The sequence below is a fragment of the Siphateles boraxobius genome, unplaced genomic scaffold (assembly GCF_051911475.1).
Source record: "Siphateles boraxobius isolate OS27281-9 unplaced genomic scaffold, OSU_SipBor_1 9, whole genome shotgun sequence".
Taxonomy (NCBI): Eukaryota; Metazoa; Chordata; class Actinopteri; order Cypriniformes; family Leuciscidae; genus Siphateles; species Siphateles boraxobius.
The window spans coordinates 882975-899665 of record NW_027509219.1 but is presented as its reverse complement, the minus strand read 5'-3'; the positions used below and the strand labels follow the sequence as shown (position 1 = coordinate 899665).

At 43.3% G+C, this 16691-nt stretch overlaps 1 long non-coding RNA gene across 1 annotated transcript; it reads right to left on the bottom strand.

Annotated features, from left to right (window-relative positions):
• Positions 1 to 13513: 13513 nt before the first annotated feature.
• Positions 13514 to 15665, bottom strand: LOC143732552 (uncharacterized). The gene is made up of 3 exons (XR_013201135.1): positions 15546 to 15665; positions 13786 to 13858; positions 13514 to 13645 (listed from the first exon to the last, which is right to left on the bottom strand). It is a non-coding gene; the product is annotated as an uncharacterized LOC143732552 (long non-coding RNA).
• Between the last annotated feature and the right edge of the window lie 1026 nt (positions 15666 to 16691).

The following is a 16691-nucleotide window of genomic DNA, read 5'->3' as shown; positions in this document are numbered from 1 at the left end:
TACACACATCAGTTTACACACTAAGATGTGTGTACATGTATTAACCCGTAACATGTTGCTTATTACAAAATGTGTTTGCCAGAATCTCTGCTTTCCAACTCCTGCAAAAACGATTAGGAGATCAGCCAACAGTGTGTTCACTCAGCCGGGAGCTGTGGACTAACCAGACTAAAGTCCCCTCCGGAGTCTGACATTTACACACACACACACACACACACACACACACACACACACACACACACACACACACACACACACACACACACACACACACACACACACACACACACAACACACACACACACACACACACACACACACACACACACACACACACACACACACACACACACACACACACACACAAACACACACACACACACACACACACACACACACACACACACACACACACACACACGTAGTGTTTCCATGTTTTATGGGGACTTTCCATAGACATAATTATTTTTATACTTTACAAACTGTATATTCTATTCCCTTACACTAACCCTACCCCTAAACCTACCCATCACAGAAAACTTTCTGCGTTTTTACATTTTCAAAAAACATCACTTAGTATGATTTATAAGCTGTTTTCCTCATGGGGACCAAAAAATGTCCCCACACGAACAAGGATTTCAGATATTGCCATCCTTATGGGGACATTTTGTCCCCATAATGTAGGGTTTACCAGGCCACACACACACACACACACACACACACACACACACACACACACACACACACACACACACACACACACACAAACACACACACACACACACACACACACACACACACACACACACACACACGCATACACACATTTACTGAGCTATTTAAATGGGGACATTCCATAGACATTATTGATTTTACACAGCTTGGTATAAATAATCCTAACCCTAGCTAAACTTTATATAATTTATATTTTTTTACAAATGAGGAATTACCCGAAAGTATATTTTCTCAAATTTAGCACACATCTACAATTTGTATGTATGTATGTATGTATGTATGTATGTGTATATATATATATATATATATATATATATATATATATATATATATATATAATTAAAAAAGGATAATAAAAATAATTAAAACTGGTCAGTCACACTGAAGAGTGAATAAAAGAGATACAAAAGACAAATATTTGAGACAAAATATGCTTCAAAATATACATAAGACTATACAAGAACTACAGATTATGTAAAAGAAATATCCATAGAAAAATGTTGACATTCAAACTAGTAGAATAGCACTGAAACAAGTCTATGTCTGTTGGAATTACAACTCAACAGGGAACCCTAATACAACTGTAAATATATGAATACAGTTTTTTTTCGATTGCTAAACGACATTGAGCACAACTGGTGCTACATGTGCAAAACTCTAACTACAGTCTGCACTACCTTCAGTCACCTGAGCTAAACAGTTCGTATCACCTGCAAAACCCATTCAAAACAACACAACTATTAACACATGGCTCAAAACAGGCTCAGTGCAGCCAAACACTACACAACCCTCACTGAGATAACACACACTGTCACTCAGAACACACTGAGAGTAAATACACTAGCATCAAACACCAATACAGAAAATACAAACTTTTCATCTTTACAGTTTGAACAATTTCAGTGACTTTATACAAAGTAATATTTTTTTCAAAGAAAAGAGTGACATTCTTTCACATGATTTATTTTAATCTTTAGAACATAACAATTATTTAAGGTAAATGAAAATTAGCAGTTTGCTTCAATCTTCAGTCTGTAGTAATTTACGGAATTACAGTAATGAGAAAAAACATGTAGAAACTTAAAGTGCATACTGTAATTCAAACAAATAACGAACAAGACACTGCTTAGCCTTTCAGCTGAAATTGCAATCAGCAGTGTTTGAAAGGCACAAGGCTGAAATCTATTCTGTTTTGAATGTGTGTTTCACGGTTTTGACAGCAGTGTGTTAGCATTTGAACAAAGTGCTGTAAATCCACAGTGTTGTGCAGGTTGTGGTTAAAGTCATGGGATAAGTGTGTAGAGTTTTGAAAACTGTGTTCAAGCGATGAAAAACGAACTAGAGTTTGGTCCACATGAACTGCTGCTGTGCAGACTGTAGTTAGAGTTTTACACATGTAGCCCCAGTTGTGCTCACTGTCGTTTAGCGATCGAAAAAAAACTGTAATAATGAATAATAAAGAAAATAACCAAAGAGAACAAGAATGGATAATCAAGTTTTTAATGTTTTTGTTGTTTATATGTCTATGTGATGTTTTTAATATGCTTTAAGACAAACCATGATTAAATTCATAAGTCGACAGCATTGCTGAGTATTTTCTCCTTGAAACTGCAGTGAACCAAAGACAGTCTCAAAAACACGGTTTGAAGTCGCTGGTGTTTCTGACGTCACAAACTACCTTGTAACCAATCAGATCAACATGTGATCGTCAACGAGTGGATCTCTGAGCTGAGTGAGTCAGTGGAGGCGGGGGTCATTTGCATATTCACAGAACCGCGAATACTAAATGAGGCCTTGGTGTCGAGTTACAGTCAAGCTATTTTATGGCATAAATATATTTTTATAATAAATAAAGTTGTAAGGGATCAAATTATTGACTACAGGGGGACTTTATGAAGCATGAGAAAGAGTGCTGTACTGGAATATCCAAAATAATATTGAGTAACTTAATTTTTTGACACAATATTGTCTTTTTGTCTCCGCCAACGAAAACGGTTCCAAACTAAGCTAAAGTTGAATCAGTACTGAGCAACTCACTGTAGTGGCGCTGCTGAATGAATCCATTTGAATCGGTTAAGTATAGGCCTAATATGCCACATTGACTCACTCAGGACATTTGTCTCCATCTACTGGCGTGGTGAAGCAAAACAGGACAGTCCCCACCACTAATGGATGCACATTTAGTGCAAACAAGTCCTCCTAGGAATTCATATTTATGACGTCAGGTGTGTTCAAGTTACTTTAATCGGAACAAGATGGCGGTGTACCTTCTCTCATGCCTATGCTGCCTTCACGTACTGGAAATGTCACTTCATCGGAAATGTCCTACTTCCCACTTCTAAGGTCATGATTACTAGCTAATCACATGCAGGTGCTTTGTTGTCGGAAAGAACAGGAACCATGGAGGAAATCAGGTTTATTCTTACCTATTAATTGGGAAAATCTTATTAAACTCAAAATGATTTAGCATTCATTCATTGGCAAACATTCACCTGATTCTGGTATTTCGGTCAAATACAGTCTATTTTCGCTGCGTATAAAACATACAATATGCTTCCAATGATTATTCATATATGTAAATATGCACCAGGCTACTTTAATGACAAGACAAGGAGATGTTGTGGAAAAAAAAACAAATGGAGAATAGCAGTCACAGCAGCAATCATTCTCCCCTCCACCAATGTTTAGAGGTCATGGCCCGCCCAACTCAGGAACTTTCTCTTTAGGATAATTATCCCCGAGCTTCCCAGTACTAAATACGACTTGAGGTAAATACGTTAATGTCCCATTTTTAATCAGGAAACTCATATATACAATAATTCCAATAGCATGTTGTATTACACCATGCACGTTTTTCACGTCTTCAAGACTCCAACTCGTAAACTAGGGGCTCAAAGAAACTCCCACTCGTATTTACGACATTGTGGTGGTGTTCATGTGCGCCATCACTCCTAAAAAAGATCTTTCCGACATGACTTGAATGCGTCACCTGTCTGGAACGTATGGAAGCTTGTTTCTGCCACAGAAAAAATTAATAAAAAGATAATTGCTCCTTTTTATTTAGCAATTCTGAATTCTTTTTTCTTAGAACTGTGAGATACAAACTAGCAATTCTGAGGAAAAGAATGAGGAATATAACATGAAGATCTAGTAAGTTCTTTTAACTTGAGCATGCGTGACAGTCTAATAAACTTCGGCTTCATCCCACTCCTTTTCGAACATAGTTGTTATAATACTTTATAGATATTGTTTTTTCTTTCGGTATGTTGCAACATACTTATTGTATTTTTATATTGTATCTTTTTTGTTGTTCGAAATGAAAATAAAGAAATAAATAAAGAAACATGCAAGTCAAACACATCCACATGTTTACTGTGTGAACGGCCCAATAGATGCTCTTTTTTATCAGTCATGATGATTCATAGAACAACTGAAATTAAGAATATCAGCACATCACAAGCACACAACCTGTTAGTCATGTCAAATTGATTTGAATAGCACTTTTCACAATACACATTTTTTCAAAGTAACTTCATAATGTAGGTAAAGCAGAGAGTCATAATGTCTATAATGCTTTAACTCTGACAGTATATGCTTGTCTGTTGGCAGTTTAATACCGTTGATGCCAAAATTCATGTGCAGGTGTTGTGTAAGTGTTAAGTTCACATTATAGACCGGGCCTCTAGCTGAAAGGCCACTTTAAAATTAATATAGATTGACAAATAGTGCTTGATAGCGAAACTGTCAGGGACTGTTGGGACAATATGAAATAAACAAGAAATGTAATCTGTTCCTGGCCCTAGGCATTAATAGTGCCTTCTAAACACTTTATAGTAGCTTTTATGGTGTATATGTTTGTGGTACATTATTATCTCTTTTGCTATGTATTACGAACAAGGACAGATTATGGGGCCTGTAAGCTCCCGGGGCACCAGCCTCTTTGGATATAGTATCCAAAGCTCTATTACAAATAAGAGAAATATTGACAAAAATTTACGAGAATGAACACCTTCAGGTGTGGTAGATAACTTTATTCTTTTGTTTCACATTTTGTTTCCAAGTGTCAGGGCACCACAGGCAACCAGACGCCCCCACACACTGACCCCGAAGTGTGCGAATTTATATCTCACAATTGTGATTTCTTGTTATTTGAATTAGAGATCGACCAATTGATCGGTTTTGCCAAAAACCCATGCTGATGTTGTTGTTTTTTTGTCTGGTAAAAATCCATATCGATAGTTTTTTCCAGGTTGCGTGAGTCGCTGGAGTGGCTCTGTCTTTAAAGTCCCACTGAAGTGCCTAGAAACCTACAGCAATATTCAATGTGTTGATGACATTTCCACTGAAACAGGAAGACAGGGCGGGACATATCGAACAGCTCCTCCCCTTTTTTAGCCAATAACGTTTAGTTCTCTTTCATCATCTCGTGTTCGAGATCCACCTATGGGAAGGGCATCCGTACCTGAACTCTGCAGAAGCATCCAATTGCACCAAGTCTGGCTAGACAGACAGAAGCGCGCAGCCAATGCCAGGTGAGGCCACACCCCCTTACCTACGGGCATATAACAGCTGGGCGCGCTGCTATTCCTCAGTTGACATTCGCTTCTCGCGATCTCTGCATCTCACAGCTCAGTTGATTTTTACACTGCTCACCTCGTGTCTTCGGGAGGACATATCGGCCAGATCAGCCTCTGCCGGACGTGACAGTTGTTTATTTTTCAACTGCTGCTGCTTTGCATTCGGAGCCGCCCATGCTCTCGCTATTTTCACCGTTTCTACTCATGGCTGCCCGCCACGGATTTCACCGATTTGTTCGCTGGTATGTCACTGTCTAAGCCTGCAGCCTCTCCAGGTGATAGCCTATCACGGGCCTGCCCGGCCGCGTGTGGTGCCCTTATCGCAGCTAAGGATCTTCATCAGCTTTGCATGGTCTGTTTGGGTCCTAAGCAGGCTCGGGAAGCCCTGGAGAACCCGGAGAATTGCAGTTTCTGCCTCATGCTGCCTAGGAAGCTGCTTAAATGCCGTTTTAAGGTGGCAGTGACACAGTACACCAGGCTCAGCCCTTCTGACTCGGACGGGGGACACGGTAATGACGACACGCTACCGGGGGCCTCCCGGGGCGCAACGTCTCTCATCTAAGCTGACAAGCCCAATCCCGCCTTCCCCGAGGAGGACATCTTCGAGGACAACCTCGCTCTCGTCCACGAACCGCCCGGTTCTGGCGAAGAGGAGGATGCGGCCATTCTTGAGGTTTCAGAGGACGAGGAGGCCATCCCGCCCTCTGGTGTTCCCCAGGCTACCACCCACACAGCTCTGCCTCAAGCCATCCTCCTGGAAGTGTGTGAGCGAGCGGCCGCTCGTCTCAACATTGAATGGCCGGCACCACAGAGCGCCACCGACCAGGAGCGGGATATTTATGATGGAAAAGTGCTGGGACCCCCTCCCGGCCTGAGGAAACAACTCTTCCCCATCCTCCCGGCGTGCGGAAGCACATGAGGAATTATTGGAGCGACCCGCTCGACTTCAGACACGGTCTCAAGGGACTCGAGGTTAAGGACATGGCAGCGCACAGTATGGGCGAACCTCCCGCCGTTCAGCCTTCCATCGCCAGGCACCTTAACCCCGCTCAGGGCGGGCTGCTCGCTGCCCCTAAGCCGGTCTTGCCCAACAAGTTGGACAGTTTTACTGCCTCCGTTCACCAGGCAGCTTATAAGTCCTCGGCCGTGGCTGTCAGGGCCCTTAATGTTTCTTCGCTCCTCTCCGCCTACCAGGCGGAGATCCTCGAAGAATTAGGGCAATAATTGGAAAAGGGAAATCCTTCTGAAACCCTGTGGAAGGAGATCCTCACGGTGAACGACCTTGTCCTCCGTAACGCTCGGCAGGCTGTCCAAGCTTGCGGGCGCTCCATAGCGCTTTTCGTGGTGGGAGAGCGCGCGCTCTGGCTGAACCTGTCAGGACTCCCTGACAGTGAGAAACGGCGCATCGCGGGCGCGCCGGTGGAGCCCGGCCGAGCTCTCTTCGGCCCTGCCGTCGCACTGATGCAACAACAGTGTGACGATAAGGAGGAGGATGACGCTTTCAAGCTTTGCCTTCCCAGGAAGGCAGTCCCACGCCAGGCGCCCCCTGTGCGTTTGCCTAACCCACAGGCCACGGGACGACAGTTTCATTGAAGTGCTCAGTGACACCACATTGCCCACACTCTGTTCCCCTCACTCTCTCAATAAAGGCTTCACCCCCAGTGTTTGCCCAACACAAAACATACAAAACACAAAAAAATACGAATCGAATGAATTTCGTTTCGGAGAGAAAACCTCTCGCCGCAGAGAGAACTCATCTCACTGCAGAGAGAGAAAATCCCTCCGAACCCCTGCATGTCACCTCTTGTGTGCCCACTAGATGGCGCCATTGCATCACAAATAAACCTGTTGGTCTCACACAGCTCCGCTCTGGCCCGCTCTGATGCGTACAGTAATGCAGGGTTACAGATTGCAATTCGCAGTAAAACCCCTGCATTTCACCGCCATTCTCTTTTCTCACACGGAAGAGAACGTCTCTCACATTCTGAAAGAGGAAATTTCATCTCTCCTAAACAAGGGAGCGATTCAGATGGTACCCCCCCAATCTGATGAACCAGGGCTTTTATTCCCGTTATTTTCTAGTCCCGAAAAAAGGCGGCTCTCTCCGCCCTATCTTGGACCTTCGAGTGTTGAACAAACATTTGAGGAAATACAATTTCAGAATGCTGACACAAGGCGCACTCGCCTGTGCCATAAAACAGAACGACTGGTTCACATCAGTCGATCTGAAAGATGCTTTCTTTCACATAAGCATCTATCCTCCGCACAGGAAGTTTCTTTGTTTCGCCTACCAGGGCATATGTTACGAATTCACAGTTCTTCCGTTTGGACTCAGTTTGAGTACCCGGTCATTCTGTCTGTGCACGGAGGCGGGCTTAGGACCTCTGAGAATATCAGGTCTGAGAATCCTGACTTACATAGACGATTGGCTCATCATAGCTGAATCAAAGGAGAAGGTGTTGCAGGACACCGGCCGTGTGCTCGCGCACATCACATCGCTCGGGTTCCAAGTGAATGTGAGCAAGAGCAATTTCACGGCCAGTCAGAATGTCATTTTCCTGGGCTTGGAGTTGAACTCGGTCTCCATGCGAGTGCGTCTCTCTTAAGAGCGCGTTCGCTCTCTGATGAACTGTCTGTCGCAGTTCAGAGAAGGGGCGAAAGTGCAATTTCGCACATGTCTCAGGCTGTAGGGCACTCATGGCTTCATCCACCCAAGTGGTGCCGTTGGGACTCCTAAGGATGAGGGCGTTCATGAAATGGGTTTTGTCACTACATTTCAGCCCGATTCGCGACCTTTCCAGCTCGGGAACAGTGACACGCGCCTGCTCGGCAGCCTTGCGCCACTGGGAGAGCGAAGACTTTTACGCACGGGGAACCCCTCTGGGGGCGGTTACGATGCGGAATGTTGTGACGACAGATGCGTCCTTAACAGGCTGGGGTGCCACCCAGGAGGGCAGAACGGTGCACAGTCTGTGGCCAAACAGACTACGTTCAGCGCACATAAACTATTTAGAGCTTTTAACCATTTGGAAAGCTCTGAATCATTTTCTGCCTCGCCTGCAGGGACATCACGTTCTAGTACGGTGCGACAATACCACGGCTGTGGCTGATATCAACCGTCAGGGCGGCATGTGCTCGTCGAAACTCCACGCTCTAGCTTACAAGCTTTTGGTGTGGAGCAGACGGGTTTCGGAGTGGGACCTCTCCATGGTGCTGGAAGCGCTGTCTCAACATCCTTTTGAGCCTCTGGGGAGTATATCCCTTAAGCTGCTGTTCTTCAAGACAGCTTTGCTCTTGGCCTTGGCATCTGCTAAACGTGTCAGTGAGCTACATGCACTCTCGGTTCACCCCTCGAGCACTAAGTTCTCCCTCAGTGGAGATAAGGTTTCCCTTAAGCCTAACCCGGCCTTCATGCCGAAGTGCTTCCCTGCGTTCACTTCGGAGGTGTTGGAGCTGTCCGCTTTTCACCCTCCACCTTTTACCTCTCTAGAGGATCAGAAGCTGAATATTCTGTGTCGAGTCCGTGCTTTACAGGCATATATGACCAGGACCAACGCTTTCCGGAAGAGCGACCAGCTCTTTGTTTCATGGGCCCCCCCGCACAGAGGGAGTCCCATATCGAAGCAACGCCTCTCACATTGGGTTGTGGACGCTATAACTATGGCTTATGAAGCAAAAGGAGTGCAGCCCCCAAGGGGCATCAGAGCTCATTCCACAAGGGGCTTAGCCGCCTCTTGGGCTTTGTTTAGGGGAGTGTCACTGCAGGACATCTGCTCCGCTGCCAGTTGGGCTTCTCCTCATACCTTTGTGCGTTACTACTGGCTGGATGTCACCAGAACCTCGGTAGCGCATTCGGTTTTAGGGGTGGGGTCTTCTTAGCTCTTCCCTGTAACCCTGTTAAAAAATAAATAAAATAAAAAAAATAAGAGTGAATGGGCCGGCTGGCCATGTTCATTCCTGTCACCAAACATTTACTTCCCTTTATGGGTATAGTTTATGTGCCTTGGTGGGCTGGGGTTATTATCATGTATGTGTCTCATGCATGTTTCATGTCCTGCTTGTCCACAGCAGTTAGGTGTGGCGTCACCTTTGCAGGTTCATGATTAATGGACATGTCAGGCATCGCCTCCCCGAGGTGACCGTCTTTCTCTGGCTTTCAGAACCTCACTGTGAGTGTATTGGGCAATCGGGGAGCTGTCCATGTCTCTCCCATAGGTGGATCTCGAACACGAGATGATGAAAGAGAACAATAGGTTACTATTGTAACCCCGGTTCTCTGAAACATCGAGTGGAGAGATCCACCAGCTTTGCCCCGCTTGCCGCACGAGAAGCAAAATACTTACTGAGGAATAGCAGCGCGCCTAGCTGTTATATGCCCGTAGGTAAGGGGGTGTGGCCTCACCTGGCATTGGCTGCACGCTTCTGTCTGTCTAGCCAAACTTGGTGCAATTGGATGCTTCTGCAGAGGTCAGGTACGGATGCCCTTCCCATAGGTATATCTCTCCACTCGATGTTTCAGAGAACCGGGGTTACGATAATAACCTATTGTTTATATCACAGCTCGGCCAGAGCCGTTGAGCTCGATAAAGCTGCAGTTTATTCCTAATCTCTAACCGTTTCTCCTCCTAATCTTCTCCATTTCACTTTAAAATACAGCATTCTGTGCAGAATTCAAATGGGTCTGATACATTTTTGCACATATGATCCTCTCTGTGTATCGTGTCTCTAGACAGGAGCTTCAGCGGTTCGCGTGACACTAACGTGAAACCAGACTTCATTCACCCCAATGAAAAGCATATTTACACCGTCTGAATCGTTCCCTATCTCCTATATAGTGCACTGTGTGCAAGTCACCATGTAATAAATGTGTGAAAAGTGACCGATTTCAGCCACAGCTTCAGCGTCTATTTATAATGTAGGGGGCGGAGCTTCAAATTCTAGGGAGCATTTGATTGGACAGAAAATCTGATGAGAAGCTGAAGTGCATAGTGATGTCATCAAAATCATTGATCCATATTGGTGGAAGTGAGAGACTGTAAGTTTTGCTTATATATTCTAAATGCTAATCTTGTATTTTGGAGCACAAAAGTTTATAGACAACAGAAAGGCGTTACGTATTCATACTTAAAGCCAGAAAACGTCAATTTTTATTTCATGGGGACAGTTCACAGTACGAGAGCGGCCTCTGTATAATGCATTAGTGGAGAAAGAACAGCAGTATGTTTGCTGTCGAGACTGAGAGGATACGAGCCTACCTCAAGCAAACAGTGACAAAACACATGCACGGTCTACCCTAAATGTTTAATGCCTGGATTGTTACCATATATTTGCATTAGTTTGTATCCAGCTCGTCATTTTTATGCATTCGTTCACAAGCAAAGTTGCCTAAAATGTGAAACTCACCGAGTGGTCTGGGGTGTTCACTGATATGCTCACACAAAAATCGCTGTAAAAGATGCTTAATTCCAACAGGTGTTTTACCATTCGTTGTAAAACTGTGGACCTATTTTTCCAAACGTCTCACACCCGTACATTCTTCCATTGAGAGCTTGGATAGCGTATCCTACGATACCGCAACTGCATAAGACTACAGAAAGAATACAAACAACCCCATTTCCGTTTCCGGCGGTGGAGTAATACCGTACCTCACAGAACATCCAATACAAGTCAATGGAGTTGGACAAAAACTACGATAAAACCTGTTGGAAAGCATCTTTTGCAGCAATTTTTGTGTGAGCTTATCAGTGAGCACCCCAGACCACTCGATGAGTTTCACGTCTTTGTAAACTAAAGTTTAATGCGTTTTAGGAAGAATCGTTCCAGTGCACCTATGAAACCATTGTGGAGGTGGGGGGGGTGCTACCACAGAAACCGAAAATTCTCGGGCCAGCACCATGTGTCGGAATTTCAATCTTAACCGTTCTATTTCATCAGAAACGATCTTAAAGGGTCATGAAACCCCCCTCTAGCTCACAATCTTTTTGAAAAATGCAACTTAAATGGGCGTGATGGCTGTGAGAAGAAGGGAGGGAGTGGGTGTGGCACGGTGACGGCAGGGGAGAGTGGGAACTGTCATCAGCCAGCAGTGTTGCCAGATGTACGATAATTATCGTATTTGTACAATAATTTTGACCTCTGTACAATCTACGATCAATAATGAACAATAATTTCAGAGTTTTCAATCGTTCGTCCAAACACACATCCTACCGCTTCTCTCTCTGACCCCGAATCATTTCGCAGGCTCACCTGCCTGCACGCAAGCACGTACACACACACACACACACACACACACACACACACACACACACACACACACACACACACAGGCACCACACGGTGTTGCCCGGCCCGCACGTCTACACTACACATTCACAAGTCTCCCGCATTAAGCATACAATTGATATATTATCGAAATATCTAAAATGTTCATAACGACCGCTTATTTAACAAAAGGAAAGTAAAATGACCAGCGTTACATTTTAGACACACACATACCTCTGAAGGGATAGAAAAGTCCCCAGGACTTGGTACCGCATTACTCGCAAGACGTAACTTGCATTGGTCATCGACAATGCCGAAGTCCACCATTCTCCAGTTCTCGAAGCTCTCTCAGGTAAAATGTTTGCGGCACACGTATTAGATGTGTCCATGGTTGATGGCCAACCAACCGCCCGGAGCCAGAGTCTAGCCCTGGCAGCATCGCGGGGAAATATATTCAACCCACTTTGACTTTTGCACCACGAAAATATACACTTGCGTCCCATGATTGTCTCTCTCCTTTACTACGCGATATCACAGTTTGACATTTCTGTGGAAAGATCCACGTGGTGTCATGAATAATTAAGAGACAGTGTCTTCTCATAGGATATAAAAACTCAGTCTCATTAATAATTATGAGAGACCGATGAGTCATCAACGCACTACACTGTTCTCTGCCACGTCACAGCCTGCGATGAAGATTTTACACCCGGAAGACGAAAATAGCGGGGAAAAACTAAAATGTAACCATTTTCACCCTACTGTTAAATCTAACAGATCCTAACATTGTCTTTAATGGTGTTCAACACAAATAACTCGAAAATTTGGTTTAGGGTTTCATGACCCTTTAAAACAGGGCTTTAAGTGTAAAATACCAAACTTGTCCTTTAATACCATATGGTTGGAGCAAAGCAATGTCTATGGTAACATCCAAACCATAAAATGACTGTAAAAATGACAACTTTACAATTCAAATAATACAGGTTTTGACCAAAAATAAAAAGTTTCATTAAATGATAAACGGTACAATTCAGCATTTAAAAAATTATAAATGTCAAAATTAAAAATGATTATATTGTTTAAGTTAAAGGGATAGTTCACCCAAAAAAGGAAAATTCTGTCATCATTTACTCACACACAAATGTAAATTTTTTTTCTCTGTTGAACACAAAAGATGATATTTTAAAGAATGTTTGTAACCAAACAGTTGTGGGACACCATTGACTTTCATAGTATTTTTTTTCTTCATACTATGGAAGTCAATGGTGTCCCACAACCATTTGGTTACCAACATTTTCAAAATATCTTATTTTTCTATTCAACAGAGAAAATAAATGTACACAGGTTTGGAACCATTTGTGTGTGAGTAAATGGTGACAGAATTTAATTTTTTTGGGTGAACTATCCCTTTAATGAAACTAAACTACAGCATCCTACAGAAACAGCAAACTGTTTTTGTTTTGGAAAAGATGAAGCTTCTTTGGAGCAGGGATATGTGATGGGAGTCAATCCTGTATCTAAATTAAGTGCGTTTAATTTTAGTAAACAAACAATTGAGTGGTCTGAATCAAAGAGAGCAGTGTGTGAAAATTGAGCAGGTTTTATGTTGGTCATTATTTTTTATTATTTAATTTGACATTTTAATCATTTTATTATTAGCTTTTCATAAACCCACAAACCCTTTGGAAAAACCCTGTTGTAAAACAGTGTTACTCTTTCAAGTGATGAACATGATCAATTAAAACACCCAACAAATGATTATTTAAAACTATTAAATTAACTTATTAAAATTGTGAAAACATAACTGAATATAAGCATAACAAAATGTATGTGAGGTCATACATATAAAATCAATCATTCGATTTACAGAAAAGACACCACATTCAAAATTATGCTGAGCTGAACTGTCAAGTCACAATCTTGAGCATTTATTTTTCTGAAGATGAAACGGTGCCTTCATTAAGACTCAGCTGGGCAACAACTGGACTGCTGGCTCAGGTGTTGCCAGAAATAAGTTAGTTGGAGCCACAAGTTTGAGGTCCTCGTTCTTCTGTACTGGGTGGCATGAGGGGCATCTGTGATGGCAGACACATTTATGCCTACATCTAACGTGTGCCAGGTTGTGCACAATGTGATTGAGAACATTGACAGTCCTGTACCGATAATTCACATCCCTGGGCCACAGGAGATGGAGGTTTAAGCAAGCTTTGCTCACCTGGCTTCAAGACACGCCTTCAAGAAAGTTGATGGTGTGATCAATGGTTGCCATTTGCAGATTCGACCACCTTCTGGACAACAGAAACAATGTGTTACGTTCCACCCAGTCTAGGGGAAGTAACATTAAAGTTAACAATAACTAAAGTATTAACATAAAAGTTACTCCTGCACGTATTGTGTTGTATTGTGTGTATTTCCTCCGGGGATAAATTAGGGGCTGGGGCCTGTGCCCCCGCCAAAGCTATCTGAACCCCTTCCAGATTCTTTAAAAAAAAAGATCCCAATTCTTCCTGGGCAACTTCTGTGGTGGAGGCACCAACCCCGAGCCCTCACAGAACGGCCGGCTTTGAAAACCAGCATCAGTGCTTGGTCCAAAGAAAAACGCTCTTTGCATTTTGGCATGGAATTAACCCAAATCTACCAGTAATGGACCTTTATCCACTGCTTTGATCAAGTGAGAAGGGATAAAGGATAGACCGTAAGAAATTGTAGTCTGCCTCGACCCAGATTCCACTCCAAAATATATTTTAGAATGAGCTCATCCTCAAAATGGCCTAATTATCATAGAGATGAAGGAAGTGGAGTTATATTGTTTCTTCATCATTTGGGTTGATCACATCCTGAGCAAATGGTAGTCAATTGTATTATGTCTCAACTTTAACTTACATAACACAGCTGTTACAACAAGAGCAACTTCATTTACATTAAGAGTGGTTAACTGTAACAGGATAAAAGGTTTAAGATCTGGGTGTTCTGGGTACATTCTGACGCCGATGTACCCAAGGTGCTTCGTGTACCTTGCCACTGCTATGCTGTAATAAACTTCATTTTTGAGATCTTCAATGTCCACATCCTTTTTTCTTACATTGGCGAGCCAGCCAGGAGGAATTTCCAACAAAAAGTGGTGAAAGGTGGACGTCGAAGATCTCAAAAATGAAGTTTATAACAGCATAGCAGTGGCAAGGTACACAAAGCACCTTGGGTTCATCGGCGTCAGAATAAACCCAGAACATCCAAATCTTAAACCTTTTATCCTGTTACAGTTTACCACTCTTAATGTAAATGAAGTTGCTCTTGTTGTAACAGCTGTGTTCTGTATGTTAATGCAGTTGAGACACCCCATTGTCTGAGAAAGTTCTCGGTGTTCCACACCCATTCCCATCCTACAATTGACTACCATTTGCTCAGGATGTGATCAACCCAAATGGTGAAGAAACAATATAACTTCACTTCCTTCATCTCTATGATAATTAAGCCATTTTGGGAATGAGCTCATTCTAAAATATATTTTGGAGTGGAATCTGGGTCGAGGCAGACTACAATTTCTTACAGACCCCTATCCAAAAAACGAACATGTGCCGGCGTAAACTGAAAACACTCAGACAAATTGATCACCGATTTTTTTTTTTTTACTAGGGGACCCTGCTGTGAGGGCCCTCCTACAAGTTTAAATGCCTCAGCCAGTGTTGTAACATGCTCTGGGCTGTTGACGGGGTCCAATTGATCTTGTCCACCCCAACTTGGAATTTCTCCCATGGCAATATCGGGATGCTGTGGCCCGTCTTCTCAATTATCCCGTTCATGATCTTGATATTCTGGATCATGTTGCTCGGCAGAGCTGTGTCCCAATTTATCATGGGGATATGAATTATGGCATTTGGAAAGGTTTGTAAGGCTGCCCCCTGCAACCGCTCAAAACACGTCCTGAGCACTGCAGGGTTTCCCTGCTCCCTGTTATTCACCCTGTTATTCATTCACCGAATGCAAGCATCACATGTTGTGCCTCTGGGAAAACCGGGGTCTTGTGCTTAAGAATGTGGTAAGCCTTGGCCTAGTTTGCCCGATATAGTAGTCCACCTCCACTTTGTTGTTGTCCACTTTTGGCAACCGACCCAAATTAGAGTCTCCCAGAAACAAGATTGGTATTTCTGGGGTTAGACCCAAAAAAACGATATTTGTCCCCCAGACTGTTATGTCTTCTGAGGAGGCTTTGGCCAGCCTTCCGGGCCCCTTCAGCTTCTGGCTGATCTGTTTGCTTGCCCTCATCCCCCACACTTCCCCTTGCTTGAGAGACTTCCTCCACCCCTGTGCTAGCCTGGTCTAGCCCTTCCTCCCCAAGAAACCATCCAAAATTATCCTCCGACCCAAAGCACTCCATGGGCTCTGGTTCTTCCTCTTTTTTGGGTCTCCTCTGGGTCAGGGATGGTTTGGGGTCCACCGCACCTTTCCCCTGTGCAGTGTTGTATAAAGGGCTAGAAAGCAATACTTGAGTAAAAGTACAAGTATCGTCCTAGAAAAAGACTTTGGTTGAAGTGAAAGTTACCTTTTAGAATATTACTTAAGTAAAAGTCTTAAAGTTTCGGATATATACTGTACTTAAGTACATAGCTGTCAACATTGAACATTGAAAATAAGGGAGATTTCCCGGAATTCATCCCCAAAATAAGGGATTTTTTTACACGATTCTTACCCACAAACTTTTTAAAAAAAGCACTAATCATTAACAGTCTAAAGAGTTTATAACTACATAGGCCTACATATAGTGTGAGAGAGAGACGTGTGTGTGTATATATGAGAGAGAGAGAAAGAGAGTGTGTGTGTGTGTGTGTGTGTGTGTGTGTGTGTGTGTGTGTGTGTGTGTGTGAGAGAGAGAGAGAGAGAGAGAGAGAGAGAGAGAGAGAGGTAGAGAGAGAAGGAGTGTGTCTGTGTGTGTGTTAGGGGTGTGACCGTAACCGTGAGACCGACGGTTATAGTTGAACACCGTAATTAGAACTCTATAACCGCCAAAACCGTTTTATTAAAATATTTTTTACAAAAAATGTTTTATCATAGAGAATGTTTAACTACTAATATCAGCTTACGAGGGAAACGGAGGCGGAGTTAGTGGTGCTTCGGAAGTTCGGA